General features: G+C 41.9%; 1 pseudogene; it reads right to left on the reverse strand.

The window, feature by feature from the left end:
* LOC110487689 overlaps window positions 1-21,108 on the reverse strand; it is a 139,818-nt pseudogene that overhangs the window by 20,689 nt on the left and 98,021 nt on the right.

The following is a 21,108-nucleotide window of genomic DNA, read 5'->3' on the forward strand; positions in this document are numbered from 1 at the left end:
GCACACATACCCACATACTGTGCCTTCTATGTCCTCTGTGTTTAATCTCTTCCATGTTGATTCAGTACTTTTGTGTTCCAGTTCCTTATATTTAATGATGTATTATTTCACTAATTATCCTTTCTTCTAATGATGTCTTATCAATTTATTAAATACTGTAAATGGAAAGTCTAAAACATTTTTCCCTCAACTAGAAGAGTATAGTGTAGTTGTAGTTTATTTCTTTAACAATTGTTGTATTTTATTGCTTTTCTATATATTTTTTTATTACAATCCCTATCATGGCTAGTTTTGGGTCTTCCATTATTCGACGACTCTATGGGAACTTTGAAATATTTAGAATAGCCTTGGAGTAGTTTTTGTGTCTCGGAACATTTGGTTATCAATATACAGTTTGTCGACTACGAGAGCTACACTTTTTCCTTTCAATCTATTTTCCTTGAAGATTGGGTACAGAACTTTGCGCCGTTCTGCAATTTCCTTCGGGAAATGATCATTCATGTCTATTTTCGTGCCAGCAAGCCTTTTACCCAGTCTTTTAACTATTATTTTATCTTTAAAGAAAGCAAATTTGGCAACGATTGGCCGCTCATATCTCTGTCCAAAACGGTGTACACGTTCCAAGAACTTCTCCTTCTTTCTCTTGGATACCAGTAAGTACCAGATGTTCTATCATGGATCTAGTCTGTATGTCAAGTAAGGCTTCTCTCAAAAATATGTTTTCCTTTTTAAGTTCATTAACGTTGGTTTCAATCTTGTTGACTGTACCTTTTAGCTTGTTTGTTTCTTTCTCCGATGTCACAGCTTTTTCATCACTCATCTTGAGCCTTGCCTTCAACTCCTTTATATCCCTACTGACTAATTTGAGTATGCCCAATTTGTCATTTATCGATTTTAACAGATCAGTTCCCACCCTTACCATTCCCGGTTGTGAAAAGCTTAAATTGTCTGTGTCAGTCGAAGAGTCACGTTTTCTTTCGGGATTGGTTCTCCTTTTTTACTCTCCGTCATGTTTGGGTGTTGCTTGTTTTGGTAATATTTGTCGATAAATTTCTCTAGCGTTACGATTTGTTTTGTGTTGTTATCCAGATTGAAGAATATTACCCACCAGTTTGTGATGTGCTAATATTTAGTCTAACTTACCGACATTGAATATTACGTTTTGATCTTGAGGTGATCTACACTACTGTGTTCAGTCCGCCATCTTGCTCAATCTAGGGTGTGAATACTTATGTAAATGAGATATTTCTGTATTTCATTTTCAATACATTTGCAAAAAAATCAAAAAACATGTTTTCACTTTGTCATTATGGGGTAGGGTGTAGATGTGTGAGAAAAACATATTTAATCTATTTTGAATTCCGACTGTAACACAACAAAATATGGAATAAGTCAAGATATATGAATACTTTCTGAAGGAACTGTATTTTTGTGTCGACCACAGGAAGACTAGCTGATGCATGTGCAACAGCTAATGGAGATCCTAATAAACAAAACAAAACAATGTCACTTGGGGTGAAGTCACTGCAGTACCTTCTGCTCAGTGGTCCTCTGGGCGCAAGCCATGAGCGGGTTCTTGTCCACGGGCTGACGCAGACGTGTAACGGTGCGAGTCTCACAGATCTCCAGCTTCAGACGCAGGTCCTTGATCTTGGTCAGGTAGCTCAGGCACTCAGATTCATCTTCCTCACCTGAACAGAATGGAGAAACCATTACAAAGGTGTATAAGAAATATTAATTTACAGCTCAAGAGGACTAGAATCCCAGATCATAAAATAGTGCTCTGATCGCTGATTAACCTCTGAGACTATAACACAGTATTAAGAACCTCAATGAACCGTAAAGGAAATCACCTTATTCCCTTAATATTGTATGAAACAAAGAGCATATTTTTGCTTAAAATGATCAGCTTACATGGGTTGCATCCCAAATGGAACTGTATTCCTTATATAGGGCACTACTTTGGACCAGGGTTCATCTCACAGCAAGAATTGGCAAATCTGGTGCAGTCCATGAGGAGGACATTGGCACTGCAGTACTTAATGCAGCTGGTGGCCACACCTGATAGTGACTGTTACTTTTGATTTTGACCACCCCCCCCCCCCCCCCCCCTTTGATCAGGGACACATTATTCCATTTCTGTTAGTCACATGTCTGTGGAACTTGTTCAGTTTATGTCTCAGTTGTTGAATCTTGTTATGTTCATACAAATATTTACACATGTTAAGTTTGCTTAAAATAAACGCAGTAGGACAGTTTCTTTTTTTGCTGAGTTTATGTAATTTGTTCTTTTACTTGTGAGACACAGCTGAGTGAGCATAATCATTTGCTTTTTTTTATTTTAATGGACTGATGGCCTGCATCTGATGGTCAGTCTGAGGGGAGGGAGCAGTGGTGAGGCTGCCTCTCACCCTATTCATCGTCCCTCCCCTCTCCCTCCCTCCGCTGAGAAAAGGGGACAAAGTCTTCCACTTCATGATTTATGCCTCATTCACCAATTCATCTTATTACTCATAATAACAACAGTGCAAGCTTATCGAAACACTTTGCTACTCATTCATCGCAGCGTGAGTGGAAGTAGGGAGATTGAGCATTTCATGGCTTATAAAAGTGTTGAACAAAATGTTGACTGAGGGGAATAACAACTTAAACACTAACTTAATCATAAAAACAACAGCTTCTTTGCTGTGTTTGTTGAGTCTCTCTCTAGTCATGGATTTAAACGTTTTTACATTTCACAGTATCAACTTTGCTGTGTGCTCGAGGATTCTTTTAAGTCAATGGCTCAAGGAAACTGCAGACACAGTTATCTGAGCTACCTGATTGGCCAGTGGTAGTCCTATAGGTGCACGTGATTTGCTCTCTGGGCCTGCCGAATAGGCGGAGTTTTACCTTCAGACACATGTAATGATTCAAAATGGGAACACATTGCCTTCTCGGCACTAGGGCTGATGAATCAAGTGCACCTACCGCCAACAGCGCAAAATTATATATATCCAGGTGAAAGCTATGATCCCTTATTGATGTCATTAAATCCACTTCAATCAGTGTAGATGAAAGGGAGGTTAAAGAAGGATTTTTAAGCCTTGAGACAATTGAGACATGTATTGTGTGTGTGTGCCATTCAGAGGGTAAATGGGCAAGACAAAAGATTTAAGTGCTTTTGAACAAGTTATGGTAATAGATGCCAGGCACACCAGTTTGAGCATGTCAAGAACCGCACCGCTGCTGGGTTTTTCACTCTCAAAATCAAACTCAATCAACTGCCAGCTCATGCAGGAGAAAAATTCAGAATTATTACACATAATTAAACAACACAATGCATCAACACAGGCAAACTCATGCGATTTGACAAGGTGGCTAACACAATGAACAGCGAAGTTAGAGAAAATCTTGGATGGTGATCAATGATGGTTAGAAAGAGAGAAGTTGACGGAGTGAATCAGAACGGCCCTATTTTCAATCCTTAACTATCAAGCTTAGCCAGTCAACACTGCAGTCTGACACTGCAACCAGGACGGACACCTTACCTCCAGTGGGCACCACATTGTCTGTAATGTGAATTCAACAGTTAACCACTATTTGTAGACAAATGGCTGTGATGAAATTCAAAATTTCTAACAACAAATATTGAAATCATGATGTTCATGAATGGAAAATGCAACGACAACTCAGAAGGTATGCAACAAAGAGTGCAATAAAGTGTGCATAACAAAGTGCAATACTGATGTCATCAAAAATAACTTGGTTGGATGCTTCTTCTTGTACTATACAGGCCCTCTCAATGCTCAGATGTCTGACACTCACCTTTCTCCACAGAGTGCAGCAGTCCTTCGTAGTGCTGGCTGGCCTTTTTGTAGCCACTCTCCACCTGCATTCGGTCATCTGCCCCAAAGAGCTGGGAGTCCTGGCTGTCTCTTAGAAAGTCTTGGAAGTGGAGCGCCAGGTTCCTCAATGCTAGCCTGTACTCCTCCACCGTCAGAGTCCTAAACTGCAGTGATGGGGAAGAAAGATAGGGAGGGTGAGCCTGGTCAGGAAGAGTGTTATATTCTCTTTTCCTGAATTACATCAGAAAATCCCCCCCATTCCAGAACCTTTGGAATTGTATAGCTAATAATAAATAATTCTGAGGGAGTAATATAATTCTACAACCAACAGACACCATCTAATGACAAAAAAATATGTCCTTTATTCTCTGATCTACTGTCTCCAAAAGTGTATATTGTATGTCCCAAATGGCACCCTATCCCCTATGTAGTGCACTACCTTTGACCAGGGCCCGTAGTGCTCTACATAGGGAATAGGGTGCCATTTGAGACACAACCTGTGTAAAACCTTGAGCTCACCATGGTAATGTTCCATAAGCTGATGAGGTGGATGTCTCTCATCAGGTACTGCCAGGACATGAGGCTCTTCATGTCCACGTGCAGTATCTGCCACAGGACCAGCAGGTTCTGGTGACTTTCGTTCAGACTGTGGAGGAGGTTTGAGGTTAGTGAACCATACAAGTGCTGGGGTCAAATGTCTTTACGAGGCATCAAAGGTCTGACAAAGCTTAAATCAAAGGGCTAAATCAGAAGTTCTATCCACCTTATTTTAGCCTGGTAGCCATTCTGTATCTGCTCTCTTGCCAACTCCTTATGGAATTGTCATTGCAAACAACAATGGAGTGGACAAGAGCACAAACAGATCTGGGACTAGGATAATGTTGTTAATGATAAGGCTAAATCAAAGATTTTGGCCATGTTGTTAATGGTAAGGCTAAATCAAAGGTTTTAATCATATTGTTTTAAGGCAAGGAGATGATCGGTTGCCTCACCATGAGACACCGCTCACTGCGTCCTTATTGGTGGGTGGAACCAGGAAACAGATGGAGGGCACAGTGGCCTCGCTGCCTTTGGGGTTCTGTACTTTCCACTTGTATGGTTGAGAGTTGTCCATCAGCGCACACTCATCCCCTCTGAGGACTGTGATCTGGAAAAAAGAAAAAGAAACTCCCATGTTGTACTGTATCTGACCAGTTCTAATGACAGGCCTTCGAACATGACTAATAAGATAAATAAAATCAACAGATACTATTGCTGTTATACTTCTAAGTGTCACTAATCTATGTTTTGAATAAACACTAAATTTCCACAGATTCTGAGAAGATGCGCTTATACTAAGTAGTAGCCTAAGAGTGTTTGCTCCTCCACTGGAAAGATGGTCACATGAACAGTAATATCTCCTCACCTCCATCTGTTTGAAGTCGCAGATGGCCTGGACAGGCACTTTACCCTTGACTGGTGTACCAGGGTTACGTGGCTTCAGCTGGACAATGGTCTTGGCCCTCCGGTTCAGCCCATTCAAGTGGGTCTTAAACTCTTTCAGTTGCTCCTTCTCATCCTATATATAAACCACCACAGGGGTATTTAACAAAACAGACAATGAAAGATGCTGTTGCTTTAGTAATGTCACTGAATCAGAGTTGCTGTATTTTCTCTTCACTTCTTCAATAAAGTAGAATAAGTCAACCTACAACTGCGTCCTGTAACAAGTCCTCGAGTCGTGTGACAGTGATGTTACGGTCACACGTGTATTTCTTCTTCATAGTCTCCTGCATCTTTTTCATCTTCTCCTCTGCCTCTTTCACGTCTGAGAAAAACTACCAGGGTAGAAAAAGAGGAGCACAAACCGTTTTAGAGATAGGATGATGCATTTTAATTGGACTATCTGAGGGGGATATATGAGTTGGCATACTTGGAAGTAGGAAGTGTTCTCTTTCAGGTGGGACTCGATGCAACAGCAAAGCTGCAGGATCCAACTCCACTGGGTCTGCAAGGCTTTAGTGAAGGCCTTTGGTGGGGAGAGAAAGAAATAGCTTAAAAAAACCACCTATTCTCATATCCTCTGCTCTTAGAAATAAAAGACAAAGTCAAATCCATGTTAAATATATACTGTAATGCAGGGGTAGGCGGGACAATTTTTGCGGATTTTTGCAGATAGAACATAATTACAACAATTTGAACACCGCAAATTCACCACAAGTAAGCTCAAAAAGAGATTGTATTTGAAAATAGCATTTCATACCTTGATTACATTGAAGAACAATCACAAATCTTAATTTTATTAATGGGTACATATTTTCTAAATACATTTTTTTAGCAGAATTTATTTTAACCAAAAACGAAAATCAGAAAAACTTTGCGGTGCCAAAACAAATCACTTGTGGGACGGTTTTGGTCCATGGGCCCCCTGTTAACGACCCCTGCTGTAATGTGTGTGTTTGTATAGTGTTCAGGAAATTACAACAACTTAGAAACTCTAGTGATTGTGTTCTCACCTCTACAGACTTCTTGGCAGGGTGACCCTCCTTCAGCAGTTTGTCTCCTTGGATCTGGACACTGTTGACCCGCTTCTCTCTGTGCTCCAGCTCTTTCATCACCCCCTGAAACAAACAAAAACAGAGTGTTATGGCATTAGGGGGGATATTACTAGATATGAAAGTGCATCCACCTAATCATAATAAATTACATTTCATTGTCAAAATAATAATTTAACATAATCTGATCAAAATAAAATTAAAGATGGGAGTACTACTGTTCTGTACAGTGCAGTACCTTTTTACTTTACCCTACAAGATCTGTATTGTGCCTAACTCTATTTAGCTAATGTTGAACTTTCCAGGTTGGGTGAGGATGAGAACAGCCATACTGAGTAGTTGTCTTTCTTGGCATTCATGTTGGTATTGTGTTCGCTCCAGTCATAGTTAACCTCCTCCTCCTCTTTCTCATTCAGCCACATCAACTCCTTGGTGGCTGCAGTGACAAAGGCATGAAGCTCATCCAGGCTGCACAGACGAGCTTTGGAAGAACTCTGAGGAGAAAAGAATTACAATGAGATTGGAGAAGCATTAGATAAATGGCAGATTGTTGAAAAGTTGTAGTTGTACGTTAATATTTTGAGTCAATAACTTACCAGAAGCTTGCTATAATGCAACTCCAGATTGAGTAAGTAGTCTCTGTAGGCACATTTGCTGACAGGGGAGAGCTGACTCTGAAGGGGAATAGAAAAATACTAAAGATTAGAAAAGAAGCATGGCTAAAAAAAGAAGCAATAATTTTGGCAGTAACCAAAGAGGATCAATGATGGTATGACTGACTCAGTCTAATTTTCCCCTAACTCCAGGGGTCACAGGGTCACCTCATCCAGCTCGGGACGCACCCTCATTGGAACCTGCTGAAGGGTCTGCATCTGGGACATGGGTATCTGGGTGGTAGTCACTCCGGACTTCAGGCTCAGGTTGTACTCACTGCAAAGGTTCACCAGCCGCTCGTGGAGACGGTACACTCTGGAGGTAAAACAGGAGAAACAATGCCGAATTGTTCAATGACAACAAAACAGGTATTTCAGTCAATTGGATTTAACAAGTTGGTTTAACAATACAGTAAGGGCTTGGGTTTCATCGCGTGTCGCACAAGGCCTCACAATAATACAGTAATGCGCTGAGTGGATAAGACTGTGGAATAGCCAGACTGCTAAATAGTCAATTAATGGTACCCGAAATATCAGTACTGACTATCTTGCACTGACTCTACTCAAACTCACTAAACTATATATACACACTCACTCACACACACTACATTGACACTCCAACACCCCCCCCCCCCCCACACACACACACACATTATAAACTCACACACTTTTACAGTCATGATTTGCGGCTGCTACTCTGTTCTTTATTTTACTATTATTATTATCTATTCTGATGCCTAGTCACGTTACTCTGCCTTCATGTACAGTACATTTCTACCTCAAATACCTCTGCACATTGATCTGGTACTGGTAACTGGTACCTCCTGTATATAGCTCCATTCTTGTGTATTTTATTTTATTTATTTAGTGTTACAATTATTATTTTTTTTAACCATCGTTGGGAAGGGCTCGTAAGCAGGCATTTCACGGTGAAGTATACACCAGTTGTATTGTGACACAAAGTTAGATTTTATTTTGATGTGGAGCTTAAATGGTTTTACTCAGTGGTTGTTCTGACCTGCGGTACATCAGTTCAGCTTGTAGATGGCGTCCGTCCTTCAGCAGCTGCACATCATTGAAGAGGTACCGGATCATGCCCTCTGCCTTGTCCAGGTCTGTCTCTACCTCTGCTGTGTGCTTAGCAGGCTTTGCTGAGCTCAGCAAACGGAGATCCTAGAACATAGATACAGTATAAAGACTATGACACCATGTGTTCCATCTTGAATACAGAATTAGTAGACATCACAGATTGTACATTATAAAGTCTACATTGGCTGTGACTGTCTGCCGCGGCAGGGTGTGAGACTCGCCATCTGTAGCAAACCCTCAACCTGGTTGAGCTGCTCCTCACACAACCCAGACTCCATCTGGACCTTACTGACAATCCTCTGCAGCTGCTCCAGCCTGAGGGTGAAAGGTCAACACATCAGGTCAACACATGTTCCACAGTCTCTCCTAAATCAGCTCTGAGGCTGGGCTATTGTCTAATGAGGTAATGAAATAACTAGATGATGGCACTGTAAATCATGACTGGTAATACTTTACTCAAAGACAACAGTGGCCCTTTGGCCAGATCCCTTGTGAAACAAGCATTTTGACCTCAATGAATGGGACAACCTAGTAAAATAACGATAAAATAAAATAATAATGTTGGTATAAATTTAAATCCAATGGACATAAATTTCAATACATTTCAAGAGCATCAATACAAATATCTGGAGAAAAAAAGACATTCGGCAAATTAGAGCAAACATTACACAATCTTCTCAGAAACATTATGCAGGCAGGGTAAAACACTCACTCCTTCTTCTCCTTCTTCTTGCGAAGTAAATACTCTAAACCATGGGTGTCAAACTCTGGCCCGTGGGCCAAATTTGGCCCGCGGGGTAATTATATTTGGCCCGCGAGACAATACCAAATTACTACTAGAGCTGGCCCGCCGGTATTATACAGCGCATTCACCACTAATACTACGAATCCCATAATGCTCTGCTGTTTTTGCGCGCCAATCAGGACAGGACCCAGAAACGCTCTCTCCTCTGTGACAGTAGTCATAGCAACATAGACGCTACAACTGTCAGCGAGCTAACCCTTCCCAAAAATGGCGAAAAGAAAGGCAGAAAACAGGAGCTTTCTGGACAAGTGGGAGGCAGAATATCTGTTTACATATGTAAAAGACAAACCTGTTTGTCTTGTTTGTGGAGTCAACGTGGCTGTAAGTAAGGAGTACAACATTAGACGACACTATGAAACGAAACACCATGACAAGTACAAGGACCTGGACATGACTCAAAGGAGCCAGAAAGTAGAGGAGATGAAAAGAAGTTTGGTTTCACAACAGAATATGTTTAAAAAAGCCACATCACAAAGCGAGGCTGCTGTAAAGGCTAGTTATATAGTGGCAGCAGAGATCGCAAAATCAGCCCGGCCCTTTAATGAGGGAGAGTTCATGAAAAAGTGCATGATGAAGGTTTGTGACCGCGTGTGCCCAGAGAAAAAACAAGCATTTTCAAACGTGAGCCTGAGCAGGAACACAGTAGCTGATCGCACATGTGATCTTGCCACCAATCTGTATGACCAGCTGATGGAAAAGGGAAAAGATTTTGTTGCGTTCTCCCTCGCTGTGGATGAGAGCTGCGACGCATCTGATACTGCTCAGCTGTCAGTCTTCATCCGTGGAGTGGACTCAAATCTGTGTGTTACGGAGGAGCTATTAGGATTCAAATCAATGCATGGCACAACCACAGGAAAGGAAATCTTTGAGGAGGTTTCCAAATGTGTAACTGAAATAAAGCTGCCGTGGGATAAACTCGTTGGATTAACGACAGATGGTGCGCCAGCGATGTGCGGTAAAAAGAGTGGACTGGTGGGCATGGTTCGGGAGAAGATGCGGGAAGAGAACTGTGCAGGTGAGCTAACTGTTTACCACTGCATCATACATCAGGAAGCACTGTGTGCCAAAGCCCTAAAGATGGAACATGTTATGACCACAGTAACACAGGTAGTTAACTTTATAAGAGCCAAAGGTCTAAATCACCGCCAGTTTAAATCTTTTCTGGAGGAGTGTAGATGGCTAAGCAGAGGAAAAGTACTGAACAGATGTTTCGAGCTGCGTGAGGAAATATGTAAATTCCTGGAAACCAAAGGGAAGGATACAGCAGAGCTCCGGGAGCAAAAGTTCCTGTGTGAGCTGGCCTTTCTCTGTGACATCTCGAGCCATCTCGATGCGCTGAACCTGCAGCTTCAGGGGCGGGGGCGCATCATCACAGACATGTACGCTGCAGTGAGGGCCTTCAAAACTAAACTGTGCCTGTGGGAGAATCAGATGCTGCAAGGAAACCCTTGCCATTTTCCCTGCTGCCAATCCATAAAAGCGCAGATCTCTACCGCCGTGTTCCCATGCGCACAGTTTGCTGAAAAACTCAGTGTTCTCGCCACTGAGTTTAGCCGGCGATTTGCCGACTTCGATGCCCAGAAATGCAAGTTTGAACTGCTTAGTAATCCCTTCGCAGTTGATGTGGAAAATGCACCAACCAACATCCAAATGGAGCTGATTGAACTCCAGTGCAACGACACGCTGAAGTCAAAGTATGATGCTGTGGGCGCCGCACAGTTTCCACGGTTCATCCCTGACACAATGCCTCAGCTCCGCACCCAAGCTGCTCAGATGCTCTCCATGTTCGGCAGCACTTATCTATGCGAGCAACTTTTCTCCTCGATGAAGATGACCAAAACAACTCACAGGAGACGTCTGACTGATGAACATCTTCGCTCGATACTGAGGATTTCTTCAGCTCAGAGCTTGAGCCCAGACATTGATGAACTAGCATCCAAGAAGAGATGCCAGGTATCTGGCTTGGGCACATCAGATTAGACCAGTGTGCAATAATTAACGTTTTCTTTATGCACTTTTTCTTGCTACAAGGCATGGGCTTGAATGGTTGATTGATTTATTATCATTTTATTTCTAAAATTATTAGCCAGTGGAAAAAGTTTATTTTGGTATTTAAATCATAAGGCTGCAAATAGAAAAGAGGCATACAATTTTTATTTAAATTTTATTTATTTAATAAATGAATGCCATTGATGTGTTTTTTCATTTGAAATTCGATTTTGCATGTCTCCACTATTAAATTATATATTGTATGGTAATAAGCGATGCTTGTTCCATATTCAATGTTAAAGCAAAACTTGTTTGGGTCCATATTAAAAGGTTAATTTGTTCAATGTTGGCCCGTGACTTTGTTCAGGTTTTACATTTTGGCCCTCTGGGTATTTGAGTTTGACACCCCTGCTCTAAACCGTAGCTCTGACTGGCAAAGGCCATGATGGATTCTCTGATAGCTAGTCCTCCCCAGTTGCTATGATGACAATCCATAGGATGTTGTAATGCGATAAGGTTTTGTGAGGTTAGCTGTGCTGTGCTGTGACTCACAGCCCACAGTAGCTTCCCTGACTACTGCCCTGACTGCTTACTTTAAGACTGGAAGTCTTGTGATGAGGGACCAAACCTTAACAAAAATTACATATGCCCTGCTTCCTTGTGATTTGGTAAGGATGGTCCTATAATAACTTACTTATGACGTAAATAATCACATTATTGAACGTTTTTGAACTCTTAGATCCAGACATAAGTTTTGGATCTTTCAGTGAATCATCATGTGGTTGTCCAGCTATCTTTATCTCACAATGTCTTCTCACATCCACCAAACTGGTTATAATCCACATAGTTACAGTACCAGACAAAAGTTTGGACACACCTACTCATTCAATTTTTTTACCATTTTCTACATTATAAAATAATAGTGAAGACATCAAAACCATGAAATAATACATATGGAATCATCATCATATATTTTTATTTGAGATTCTTCAAAGTAGTCAGCATTTGCCTTGATGACAGCTTTGCACACGCTTGGCATTCTCTCAACCAGCTTCATCAGGTAGTCACCTGGAATGCATTTCAATTAACAGGTGTGCCTTTTTAAATGTTAATTTCTGGAACTTCTTTCCTTCTTAATGCATTTGAGCCAATCAGTTATGTTGTGACAAGGTAGGGGTGGTATACAGAAGATAGCGCTATTTGGTCCATATTATAGCAAGAACAGCTCAAATAAGCAGAGAAACAAAAGTCCATCATTACTTTAAGACATAGGTCAGTCAATCTGGAAAATGTCAAGAACTTTGAAAGTTTATTCAAGTGCAGTCACAAAAACCATCAAGTGCTATGATGAAACTGGCTCTCATGAGGACCAACCGAAAGGAAGACCCAGAATTACCTCTGCTGCAGAGGAGAAGTTCGTTAGAGTTAACTGCACCTCAGATTTCAGCCCAAATAAATGCTTCAGAGTTCAAGTAACAGACACATCTCAACATCAACTGTTCAGAGGAGACTGAGTGAATAAGGCCTTCATGATCAAATTGCTGCAAAGAAACCACTACTAAAGGACACCAAAAAGAAGAAGAGACTTGCTTCGACCAAGAAACCCAAGCAATGGACCGTTGGAAATCTGTCCTTTCGTCTGATGAATCCAAATGTGAGATTTTTGGTTCCAACCGCCATGTCTTTGTGAGATGCTGAGTAGGTGAACAGATAATCTCCGCATGTGTGTTTCCCACCATGAAGCAGGGAGGAGGAGGTGTGATGGTGTGGGGGTGCATTGCTGGTGATACTGTCAGTGATTTATTTAGAATTCAAAGCACACTTAACCAGCATGGTTACCACAGCATTCTGCAGCTATACGCCATCCCATCTGGTTTGCACTTATTGGGACAATCATTTGTTTTACAACAGGACAATGAACCAAAACACACCTCAAGGCTATGTAAGGGCTATTTGACCAAGGAGAGTGATGGAGCGCTGCATCAGATGACCTGGCCTCACCCGACCTCAACCCAATTGAGATGTTTTGGGATAAGTTGGACCTCAGAGTGAAGGAAAAGCAGCCAACAAGTGCTCGGCATAAGTGGGAACTCCTTCAAGGCTGTTGGAAAAGCATTCCAGGTGAAGCTGGTTGAGAGAATGCCACGAGTGTGCAAAGCTGTCATCAAGGCAAATGGTGGCTACTTGAAGAATCTCAATATAAAATATTATTGTACTTGTACTTTTGGTTACTACATGATCCCATATGTGTTATTTCATAGTTTTGATGTCTTCACTATTATTCTACAATGTAGAAAATAGTAAAACAATTAAGAAAAACCCTTGAATGAGAAGGTGTGTCCACACTTTTGACTGGTACTGTAGTTAGAGGCCTTTGGGTATGAATGCTCTTTTTTACAATGTTTTATGTCCTGTGTTACTTCTAATAGACATTGAGCTTTTAATTTAACAACTGAAATACAACAGAAACACCACGTGACAGAGTTCCCAAATCAAGAATTTCTCCTCAGAACTGCATCTAACAAAAACATCTGTAACGGAATTCAGCATCATCTCAAAGATGAAGGTACAATCTCAAACATCATTGACCCTCCACAGTGTTGTACGTACATATAATGGCAGTCTCACCTCTCATATTCTGTCCTTAGAAGACGCTCTCTCTCCAGTATGGCTACATGGAGACGACCCCACTCCTTCTCCACATCAATAGGCTGGTACCCAGGGGGAACCTTGACATTACCCACCTGAACTGCACCCTACAAGGACAGACAACGACAGGCACAGGTGGGAACATTTTCAAAAAAGGGCCAGCATTTACTTGATGCATTTAGATTATTTAACTATTCTTCAGACGTGTCCCAACATTCACGCTGGGCGTTGTGGTTTGCACCTTCTTCTCCTTTTAGTGGTTTAATTGCTAACCTCAAAAGACGTGTTTGATGTGTTTGGATCGATTCTTGTCTGCTTCCTTTGCAGGCAGCTCTGTCTCCTTGAACTTCAGAAACTGGCGCCAAAGAACCTGTGGTTTTAAGATGTTGCTGAATTAATTCAACATGACAATTAAACATACGACGCTCTTGTTTCATCACATCGCTCAGACAATTTTCAGAAATCAGAGACAAACAGTTAGATTATTTCCTTACCAAGCAAGACATAAGTTATGGAGGCTAGTACCCTTTACCAGTGACTTATTTTCTCATTGCAGACCACTTCAATAACTGCTACCCCACTGGCCCCAATAGGAACAAATTATGCTAAATGAATTCACTGTTACAACTGAACATAGCCTTTGTCATACATCAAGTCTCTAAGACAATTATAACAAATTTGGAGCACACTGAATATTCACTTACATGTATCAAGAGATTTCCCTAATAGGTGCGGAGACTTACCTCAATCTCCTCATAGCTGGTAGGGAACTTCCTCTCCTCAAACACGATGATGTGGTTGGTGTCTGATCCACTGCAGCAGCAGGGTCACCAGCTCATAGTACTCCTGCCAGCGCAGCTCCAGCTCCTGACAGGAGACAGAAAAGGGTTCATTAGAGAAAGGTTGAATAGACTAAATCAGTTGCGGGTAGTCACCATATCACTGCATTAAACATCACTCCACTGGTTAAACATAGTGTAGGGTGAGGTTTCCTCTAGATGCTGATCTTGGGTCAGTTTTGCATTTACCCCTCTAATGGTTAATGTTAGTATTGTTAGTATTGGGGGAGGAGAAGCTGATCCTATACCTGTACTTAGGGGAAAATTCACTCCGGAGCATCAAAGACATCTTACATTTTGGGAAGATGTGATCTCAAAGGTGAGACCAGGAGGATTCCCCCTAGTGGTGATGGCCTATATGGTTCCAAGAAGACGACACTTACGTTGGCTTTCACCTCATCCTGGACGTCAGGTACATGGGGCATGACGTCATACAGGGAGGAGACGTATGTGATGATGGACTTCTCGTCTGGGTGTGGCACATCCACATCTTAATAGAGGGGAGACAATGAACACCAGTTAAAAAATGATTTTAGAAAAAGATAAATGCAAGTATTCATACAAATACACCACTAATAGTATTGAGAGTAATTGAGAAAACGATACAAGTGAGTTCCCTTACCTTCTGGGTCGAGCAGCCGAGTGACTCCCAGGTCTCTCTCTGCCACACTGAAGGCCTGCTCCAGGTTCTCTACATGGGTCTGTCGGTACACCTTACTCATGTCAATCAGAGTAGGGCTGGGGACAGAACATAGAAAAGACTATTAAAACTATAAAATTGTATCTCAGACACCATATTTTCTTATAGGATATAGGACAAATGGTTGTATTATATTAATCTTTGCAACCCCAAAACATTCAGGTAAAACCAATAAATTGAGGTTATTTTCTAAAAACATGAGGATAAAACATAATATAAGCACACAAATAGTATTGTTATGGCCTACATCATTTTGCCCCTGTCAGGCATCTGTACAACAATCAAACCCATTGACTGATCCAGCAGCTTGTTGCTGTAGGCCAGGGATCATCAACTAGATTCAAACGCGGACCGTTTTTTTCTTCTTGAGCGAACGATCAGGGGCCCGGAACATAATTATAATTAACTTGTAGCCTGAAAATTGACTGCAAGAAGCCTAAACAGATATAATATTTGACCAAAACATAATAATTTCAAACCTTGCTTGGATTTGTATACTATCACATATCTCTCTGTTATGCATGGGAATATTTGGGAACAGATTTCCAAAATGAATATCCCTTGGAGGTGATTTCATGGTGTCTTTTATGTCCAACAATGAAAATTCCCCCCAAAATAACCCTGCTGTAGGCAGTTTAATTGTGATGGACTGACTGCATTAGATACTTATCGACATTCCTCTCGCAGAGGAATGTTTATACAGACAGGGGCAGGCAAAAACAAGAGCTCCTACTAACAACCAATTCGTTTGAAATTCCATGTACAACTTGTTCCATGTACACTGCCAATAAAGCTAATTGCAGTCAAATAGTGTGCAGATACAAGATTTGACTGCTTGGAATGAGCACAGGGCATCTCATATTTGCCAATGGATTTAGCCTAGCGTGGTTAAACAAAATACAGGGGCTTTGTAAACAATAGGCGAAAAATGCATAACTTATTATATTCCCTATTAGAAAATAACTAATGTCTAGAAGTAGCATAAAAAAGGAAACGGCTATAAAAATGTATCCCAACCACCACCTTAATGAAACAATGACATAAACCCTGCATACCCTTGCACAACTCTCTGCACATAGTAGTCTCCATGGCCCCTGGGGTAGTGCTCCATATCAGAGTAGAGGACCTGTCTATAGGAGTGTCTGTCCCTGCTCAGGTGCACTATGCGTGGGTCTGATCCTGACCCAGACCCTGCCTCCTGCTCCCCGATCTGGGAACCTCGGCTGGAGAGGAACTCCCCCGGGTTCTGCAACCCCCGATTCGAGTCAAAAGTGCTACTCTCAGCTGAGATGTCCTCACACAGCATGACAACCCGGTCTTCCAGGTCACTGACAGAGCCCTGGGTGCTGCTGGAGGTGCTGTTCAACCGTCTCTTGGAGGAGCGGAGCTTCTTCTTTAGACTGTGCATCATGTTGATGGTGTGTGTCCTCAACTGCAACAGTGTCCAAACTCTCCTCTTGCAGTTTTTCTTTTCAGTCTTATAAATCCATCCATGTATGAGACTATGACTGATGTTTTTCAGATTTAGCTCAGATGTAGCATCCCCTTTCCACGGCTAGATGATGTGCAAGCCTTGACTGTTGACGGTCATAGAATTGAGAGATTACTTTCTCATGCATTTCTCTCGTTCAATTAGTTGTATGTGAGCCCAGACTGCTTTGTTGCTTTGTCGTTCTGCAGAGTGTGCTTCTGTCTTGCTCTTGGTCTGTATGAAGTTTGTATGGCAGACACACCTGAGACACCTGGGCATACCTGAGCTGTGCTGCTACTTGCTGAGACTTAAAAGCACAGCCCCTGTGGGCATCTTATTTTCAAATTCATGGGACACACACCCTCAGTCACAATCCTCTCTCTTTTCATGCAACTAAATAAAACCACAAAGCTGCCTCGCAGTCCTGTGTGTAGTGTGTGAGCATACAGGGTGTGTGTTTGTACAGTATGTGCAAACATGAAAAGTCTCTTGTCAAACTCTATCCTGACCCCTTATGGTAGTTGTTATGCATATTCTTTTTACACAGACATTTAGCCAACTTTTTCATTGTAGATTGAATGTTACTGCTATGTGAGGTGTTGGATTTGCACCTACCTGCCTCGGTGGATGACCGTGGAAGATCTTTCACCCAGAACTGTCAATAGGCTAATTGAAATGTTGGGTTTTGTTGTTTCTTGCTGTAGTGAAAAGTCCTATACAAATTACATCTAATATTATTATTATTATTATTATTTATTATTATTGCTATGTACGTGAATGCATACCTGGTCATGCGTGATTGCTACGTCAAATAAAATGTTTTCGTCAATGAAAACAAATAATATAACGAGAAGTACTTGCAACTGACTGCATAACTGTAGCGGAAGAATGAGATAAGGTGATACTTGCGACTAGCGACTTGCAGGCGGTGAGGACCAGCGTTATGACTCAATCACGATTTATGCCATTTGGATGGTTGACCATTTGTGGGCTATCACAGAGGTCAAACACAACTTATCTGTGGCTTTCTCTGGGGTGGGACATTCCCCCAAAACCCTGGGAGCATGGACACCGTTGGACAGATGAAATCCACTAAATGAATGTTACTATGAATTACATCACTGCAACTCTAAGTTCCTCGATGCATACAAAGCCCGCTCTCCCTCCGGAAAATCCGACCATCTTGCATCTACAGTCTTATAGGCAGAAACACAAACAGGATGTACCAGTGACGAGAACCATTCAACGCTGGTCCAACCAATCGGAAACCACGCTTCAAAATTGTTTTGATCATGCGGACTGAAATATGTTCCAGTCAGCCTCAGAGAACAACATCGACCTATACACTGACTCGGTGAGTGCGGTTATAAAGAAGTGCATTGGAGATGTTGTACCCACTGTGACTATTACAACCTACCCTAACCAGAAACCGTGGATGGATAGCGCCATTTGTGCAAAACTGAAAGCGCGATTCACCTTCCATTTAACCATGGAAAGAGGTCTGGGAATATGACTGAATATAAACCGTGTAGTTATTCCCTTCGCAAGGCAACCAAACAAGCGAAATGCCAGTACAGAGACAAGGTGGAGTCGAAATTCAACGGCTTATACACGAGACGTATGTCTACTGGAAATCACGGACTACAAAAAGAAAACCACCAACGTCACGCTCCCAGACAAACTAAACACCTTCTTTGCCCGCTTTGAGGGTAATACATTACCACCGCCGCAGCCCACTGATAAGGACTGTCCCCCCCCCCCCTCTTCTTCGTTGCTGACGTGAGTAAGACCTTTAAACATGTTAACCCTCGCTAGGCTGCTGGCCCTGACGGCATCCCTAGCCGCGCCCACAGAGCATGCGCAGACAAGCTGGCTGGTGTGTTTACAGACATATTCAATAGCTCCCTATCCCAGACTGTTGTCCCCACATGCTTCAAGATGGCTACCATTGTTCCTGTACCAAAGAAGGTAAAAAATAACTGAACTAAATGACTACTGCCCTGAAGCACTCACTTCTGTCATCAAGTGCTTTGAGAGACTAGCCAAGGATCATATCACCTCCACCTTACAGGCCACCTTAGACCCACTTCAGTTTGCATACCGCCCCAACAGGTCCACAGACGATGCAATTGCCATCACACTGCACACTGCCGTATCCCATCTGGACAAAAGGAATACCTATGTTAGAATGCTGTTCATTGACTACAGCTCAGCATTCAACAACATAGTACCCTCCAAGCTCATCATCATGCTGGAGGCCCTGGGACTAAACCCCGGCCTATGCAATTGGGTCCTGGACTTTCTGACGGGCCGCCCCCAGGTGGTGAAGGTAGAAAATAACATCTCCACTTCACTGACCCTCAACACTGGGGCCCCACAAGGGTGTGTGCTCAACCCCCTCCTGTACTCCCTGTTCACCCACGACTGGGTGGCCATGCACGCCTCCAATTCAATCATCAAGTTTGCAGACGACACAACAGTAGTGGGCTTGATTACCAATAACGATGAGACAGCTTACAGGGAGGAGGTGAGGGCACTCCGAGTGTGTCAGGAAAACAACCTCTCTCTCAACGTCAACAAAACAAAGGAGATGATCATGGGCCAAAGGACACAGCACTGGGAGCACCTCCCTATCCCCATCAAAGGGACAGTAGTGGAGAAGGTGGAAAGTTTTTTAAGTTCGTCGGCGTACACATCACAGACGAACTGAAATGGTCCACCCACACAGACGCAACAGCGCCTCTTCAACCTCAGGAGGCTGAAGAAATTTGTCTTGTCACCCAACCCCCTGACAAACTTTTACAGATGCACAATCGAGAGCATCCTCTCGGGCTGTATCACAGCCTGGTACGGCAACTGCACCATCCTCAACCGCAAGGCTCTCCAGAGAGTGGTGCGGTCTGCACAACGCAGGACAAGGACATCAACCACCCGAGCCACTGCCTGTTCAAACCGCTACCATCTAGAAGGTGATGTCAGTACAGGTGCATCAAAGCTGGGACCGAGAGACTGAAAAACAGCTTCTATCTCAAGGCAATCAGACTGCTAAACAGCAATCACTAACTCAGAGAGGCTGCTGCCCACATTGAGATCACTAGACACTTTATACAACGACACTCTAAATAATGCCACTTTAATAATGTTTACATATCTTACATTACTAATATCACGTGTATATTGTATTTTATACCATCTATCTATTGCATCGCTCATCCATTTACTTACATGTACATATTCTCATTCACCCCTTTAGATTTGTGTGTATTAGGTAGTTGTTGGGGAATTGTTAGATTACTTGTTAGATATTACTGCACTGTCGGAACTAGAAGCACAAGAATTTTGCTACACTCACATCAACATCTGCTAACCATGTGTATGTGACAAATACATTTTTATTTGATTTATGTTTGGATTGTTTCAAGTTCAAAAGTTGATATACTTTATTGTACAGTAAGTGCTATGGATTTATTGTTACAGGGAAACTGTGTTATTTTTTCATTGGACTGAGGATATTTTAAAGAGGAGTGACACATGGGTGCTCTCCAATCATTTCAATTTAGTTGATTCGATTAGGATCTGGGTGTGTTGTTCCTGTCTATTGTTTTTCTAGCAAAGTGCAAAGAAATGTACATTTTGCTTGAATTGGGAAAAAGGACGGTGAATTTCAGAACTTGTCAGAAAGCTCCATACTTTTTTCTCTTAGAGAATATTCTGAACTGAAGACGTGTCACCATCTTAGGTCTTAGCGATAATTAAATTTTTTTTAAATGATGTAACCTTTATTTAATGAGGACCTACCCCAGCCAAACCCTAACCCGGACGATGCTGAGCCAATTGTGCGCCGCCCTATGGTACTTCAAATCACGGCCAGGGTCTGTAGTGACGCCTCTAGCATCACTACATGTACACTGTAATAGTTTGAGGATGAAATCTTTCGTGGCTAATAAATTATATTAGTTGAATTGAGTAAATGCATTCTTCATTTTACAGAGTAATTATTTTATTGACTATACGCTAATAATTTAGTAGGTCTATTGGTAGTTGTTATTTACACTATACATATAGCATATGATTGGGTAACACCATCCCTGATCTGCTTGCCTCAATAAATTAATGCCAGAACATTGGCCACCAGGATTAGCTATTTGTATCTAGTCTCTTAATAATTGCGTAACGGTGCAAATTAGACACGTTCATTATAGTCATACTAAGTAGTGACGCAAGGCTCACTACCTTGACTAGATCCTCTAGGGGGGCATAGGGTCTGTTGCATTTATTCACATAATATTGGAGTCAGATTGCTAAATGTAGTTTATTATTATATTCAACATTTCTACATCATTGTTGGATAATTTCCATCCAACTATAAATGGTGACCCCTCCTCAGTTGACAGGGATTTTTACACCCTTACATAACTACCTGAACAAGTCAGCCTTTCTGCAGTGCACAGCAACTATGAATTTCACAATCCTCTCTTTGTGTGTATAGTAATAAAGAAAACATAACATGTATGTGGAAACTTGCAAGGATCACAGGGGTTCACTACTTCCA

This window comes from Oncorhynchus mykiss, chromosome 32 (assembly GCF_013265735.2).
Source record: "Oncorhynchus mykiss isolate Arlee chromosome 32, USDA_OmykA_1.1, whole genome shotgun sequence".
In the NCBI taxonomy this organism is placed as follows: domain Eukaryota; kingdom Metazoa; phylum Chordata; class Actinopteri; order Salmoniformes; family Salmonidae; genus Oncorhynchus; species Oncorhynchus mykiss.